This window comes from Triticum dicoccoides, chromosome 6B (genome assembly GCF_002162155.2).
Source record: "Triticum dicoccoides isolate Atlit2015 ecotype Zavitan chromosome 6B, WEW_v2.0, whole genome shotgun sequence".
In the NCBI taxonomy this organism is placed as follows: domain Eukaryota; kingdom Viridiplantae; phylum Streptophyta; class Magnoliopsida; order Poales; family Poaceae; genus Triticum; species Triticum dicoccoides.
The window spans coordinates 212,938,464-212,943,982 of record NC_041391.1 but is presented as its reverse complement, the minus strand read 5'-3'; positions in this window follow the sequence as shown (position 1 = coordinate 212,943,982).

Sequence of the window (5,519 nt, the reverse complement as noted above, 5' to 3'; positions counted from 1 at the left end):
CACCCCGACCCCAACCCGGCACCCCGACCCGACACCCCGACCCCGAGACCCCGACATGGCACCCCGACACCGACAGGACACCCCGACCACCGACACCTCCCGAAAAGGTGTTCTTTGGCCTTCCAGAGGCCGACGGGGTCATATATTTGTGAATTATTAGTTAGGTCATATATTTTTCGATTTTGTTATGAAAAACATCATATATAATTGTGTTGATCGTATAGTTTTAAATGTGCAGTTGTTTCATCGCTGCGAGGTTTGGTGTTCGACGACCTCGCCGTGCGTTTGACGAGCTCTGCCCCTTCGTTCGTGGGTGAGCACAAATGATAAGTCCTCCTCCCCCATTAATTATTTGATCTATTCCGATGAAACTTGATAGCTAGCTATATATGTGTCTTGAATCATCAGTATGCGTAACCAATATGTGTCTCCCATTCGAAAGCGTCATAGTTATAAATATGCATGCATTTGCATATTTATAACCTTGATTCTTCGAATTGTCCAACGCTATCCATGGACAGCCCGAGTATGTGTAGATTGGGTTCGTTTTCCCATATGCTTTGCTCCGGATCCGACGCATATATTTCGTCAGTGCCTCCCCTGTTGTTTTCCGGGTACACATCCTCTCTGTTTATTGCAGAGACGTGTATCAGGAGAACAGCGGGGAGGTGCTGCCGAAATTTTGCGTCGGATCCGGAGCATAGCATGGGAAAATAAACCCAATCTACACATACACGGGTGGGATTAGGACCTATCATTACCTATTAGAGTGTAGGTTGCATGGACGTAATAAAATTGACAAAGTAGATCAACTGATGAATATATACATGGTGAATTACATATATAATTGTTGTGTGTCCAGTAGCTCTGAAAGTCAAGATGAGTGACCGTGCTTGGATGTATACCGGTCACACTAGTCAGAACAAATGGAGCGCTGAATGGTTCACAAAAACTAAGGGGTTTGTGCAAGCCGCATTTGCAAATGGTCAAAAGAAAACCTGGTGCCCCTGTTTCCGGTGCGGCAATTAGGAAAAGAAGACAGAGGCTGAAATGGGCAAACACCTGCAGAAGAGTGGTTTTACGCCCGATTATACGGTGTGGACATTTCATGGTGAGTCTGCCCAACATGAACGAGCTGAGGTGGATCGTCGTCGCACCGACGAGCATGGTACCGGGATGGAAAACATGGTGTAAGGCTATGATGATGCTCGGGATTCGGACGAGGAGATGGAGGAATCTGCAAAGGCCTTCAATGAAATGTTGGAGTCTTCGAAACGTCCGCTCCACGAGCACACTGAGCTTTGTCAGTTGGACGCCATCTCACAAGTAATGGCTCTGAAGGCTCAGTTCAACTTGGGCAGAGAATGCTATGACGCAATTATGACGCAACTATAAGGTCCGTTCATTTGACAAGTACAACATCAACGGGTATCGCTTTTGTACCTATGGCAAAGAGCTATCTATGGCCGACCGAAAGTCAACAAATTGTTGTGTATCTGCTATCGGCGAAGGAGGTACCGAGTATTATGGGAGAGTTGAAGCAATTTATGAACTTCTGTTCTATGGTGAAAATCCACCGAATGTGGTAGTCTTCAAATGTTATTGGTTTCAGCCGAAGGAGACTAGAAGGACTCATGAACATGTAGGGCTAGTTGAAATCAACCAAAGCACTCATTTAGATGTTCCTGATGTCTATATTATGGCTCAACAGGCGACCCAAGTATTCTATCTACCGTGGGCCTGCCAAACTAATCCAAATCTGAAAGGTTGGGATGTCGTTTATGAAGTGCCTCCACGTGCTAGACTTTCTCCCCCAAAGGAAGAGGATTATGAACCTCACATTAACCCAGACACATATGAAGGAGAATTCTTCCAAGAGACACGTCTTTCCAAAAAGCGTTTCAAGAACCGCTATACTTCACCCCAAAACATTGAAGTAGACAGCGACAATGAATCCGACATCACCCCGGAGGAGGAACAAGAAGAGACGGAACAAGAAGAGGTTACTGTTGTGGATGACCTGTCAATGCTTGACCGATTACGTCAAGGTGGCCTTGCACATGTTGATGCCAATGAACCCTATGAGCCCGTCATTGATTATAGTGATGATGATGATTATGCATTTATTGATGATACTGATCGAGATTATTAGTAGTGTCAGGTATTACATTTTTTTATGTTGTACTTGATGATGATACACTTAAGTGATACACATATTATTATTCATGTCGGTCTTTTTTTATGTTGTACTAATTTCGTTTACTGTTTGTCATGGCAGGTGTTGAAAGATGGTCTATCCAGACAAGCATCGCACGATCCTTCTCCAGCTACCGACACAAGCCACCCCGCTCCTACACCTCCTACATCTTGGTAAGTTTATCTAGTGTTTTGCTTAACACATGCATAAAGACCTAGACTTAGCTTTATTTCCTCCAATGCTTACCATAATGACCTAGACTTAGCTTCTTCACCTCCAAAATGACTTAATAAGCTTACTGACCTCCAAAACCATCCATTTTACCTAAGTTAGCTCTAAAACGATCTGTACTTAGCTTACTTATGTCAAAAATTGCATAATTAGCTTAGTTAGCTTATAGACGATCCATTTTACCTAAGTTAGCTCTAAAATGACCCATTTTACCTAGGTTAGCTTATAAATGATCCAGTTCATCCAAGTTAGCTCAAAAATGACCCATTTTACCTAGATTACCTCCTAAATGATCCATTTTACCTACGTTAGCTTTAAAATGACCCATTTCACCTAGGTTAACTCCAAAATGACCAATCTTACCTAGGTTATCTCATAAACGATCCATTTCAACTAATTTAGCTCATAAACGATCCATTTCACCTAGGTTACCTAAAAAACGATCCATTTCACCTAAATTAGCTCTTAAATGATCCATTTCACCTAAGTTAGCTCAAAAAGATCCATTTCAACTAAATTAGCTCATAAATGATCCATTTCACCTAAGTTAGCTCAAAAACGATCCATTTCAACTAAGTTAGCTCATAAATGATCCATTTCATCTAAGTTAGCTAAAAAAGATCCATTTCACCTTAGTTACCTGAAAAACGATCCATTTGACCTTAGTTAGCTCATAAACGACCCATTTCAACTAAGTTAGCTCATAAATGATCCATTTCACCTTAGCTAGCTCATAAACGACCCATTTCAACTTAGTTAGCTCATATATTATCCATTTCACGTAAGTTAGCTCATAAATAACGTACTCTTCTTGTTCTAGTCTTCTTCTTGTTCTACTCTTCTTGTTCTAGTCTTCTTCTTGTTCTACTCTTCTTCTTGTTCTACTCTTCTTGTTCTAACTTTCTTATTTTTCATTTTGCGGAGTTCATTCACTTGACGAAAGCTTGCATAGATGGAGTGCTCCTTATCCCTTTCTCTGTTTCTTTTGTATCGTTGAACTATGCATGTATCGTTGGATGAAACTATTGTAATATATATGGTTGGATGCCTCTATGTTGAACTTGTTATGTATGATGGAACTATGCATGTAATATATATGGTTGGATGATGAAGTTATGTGTTGGATATCTTATATGTTTGCTCTGTAATGGCCTTTTCAAATATATCTATATATGTCATCTATATTTGTGATGAAAATTGTTGGATTTAATAAAAATTTGATAAAAGAGCCAATATGCAGGCTCTTTGCCGTCTGCCACCGACGGCAACGGGCTCTTTGCCGTCTGCCGCGGACGGCAAACAAGGCACGTGGCATCCAGCTATGCTTCCTGGGATCTGAACCGTTTGGTCAGTTTGCCTACAGTGGCAGACGGCAAAGACTTTGCCATCAGTGGCAGACGGCAAAGAACCTGCCATGTAGTGACGTGTAGATGACATCAACGGCGGACGGCAAAGACACTAGAAAGTTTGCCGTCAGCGGCGGACGGCAAAGGCCTGCCGTTAGCCACTTAATGGACTGACAGCGCAATTATTGCCGTCTGCCTTCTTTGTCGTCTGCCGCGCTCCCTTTGCCGTCTGCGGCGGACGGCAAAGACTTTGCCATCAGTAGCAGACGGCAAAGTAGTTGTTTACCGTAGCCTACTTTGCCGGAGCCTTTTGCCGTCCGCGGCTGACGCAAAGACCTTTGCCGTCCGCCGTGGCCGACGGCAAAGTAGCAGATTCCTGTAGTGCCAATGTCACCTGGCCCGAAGGCTCCTTTGTGGAGACTGTAAAAGGGTGGCAATCGGGGTGGTTCTACATCACCGAGCCGCGCGACACCAATTTGGCGGCGGCCCCTGCATTCCGATCCGGAGTCCCGATGCGGCTCACCTCCTGGCAAGAGAAGGGCCTAGCCAGGGCCTCTTTGGACGAGCTGACAGGGCTCCAAACGTGCGTCCAGAACATCATAAACAAGAGAATCAAGCTCGTCAATGTGATCCAGGTTATGCTCGTTCGCCGGATCCTTTCGTGCCAACGCCGGACTTGCTATTTGTGGGAGTTCGATCCGGCCAAGCACCAGACGCTACTAGAGCTCTTCGGCACGGTGCACGAAGACTTCTGGAAGGTGCTTCTCAATGCCGATGAGACACCACTGCCCACGACTGAGGATCACGGGCTTAGCTTAACTCGCCAGGCAAATCCCGTAAGTTCTTTCATGTTCTCAAGGTGTACCCTTTACTGTTATATTTGAGGAAGGAATCTAACCCTTCCTATCAATTTTCTCAGGCCTGGATAGAGAAAATAGAGCGGATTAACTATTCGGCTCCGCTGCCCAAAGGCCCAGAAACCCCGCTTCTGATGAGGATGCTATATCCGGCGCCTTATGAGGTGCCGGAGAATAAGGCCAAAAAGAAGGCTAAGGGTACCAGAGATGGTCTCCGTCGCAAGGGCGATTCAGACGCATTGTCCGAAGACATCGAGGATCGCTCCTCCATTTGCTGAAGACGGTGAGGAAGAGCAGTAGGAAGAAGAAGAAATCCATTCCCCCCTACAAGAGGGAGAAAGAAGAGGACAGCCTCTACGCACCTGGAGGCCAAGGCGTCCAAGAAGGGGAAAACTTCCCTTCTGGACAACTCCACAACGGCCACCAACAGCAGCCCGGAGTGGGAGCCCAGGGACAAGCCCCTGGCCAAATCGTAAGTGTCTGGACACGGTAATATATCCGGCCTTTTTACTTTACTGCTTTTAACAAGCTGGATCATGCACCTACAGTCCAGCCTAGTCCAACTCGAGCGATCCTCCTCTTCGGAGGGGTCGCTGGATCTGTCGGCAATGGGCAGCGAGTCCCTTCCGATGGCCTCTTTACCCAAGGCTGTGGTCAACACCGAGGTGTTGTCTTGAAGGATCCCAGGCTAGGGGGAGGCTCAGGAGGCCGTCCCGGTGGTGCCGGGGGGTGAAACCACGGTTGCCGAACACGTGGGGGAGCAAACCCCCACGGAGACCAACGAAGGGAGCCGTATCCAATTCGGCCCCCAGTCGAATACAGCTCTGGAGGCCCACGTGGCTCTGGACTCAGGCAGACCACCTCTTTCAAAAGAGGGGGGGTGAGCCA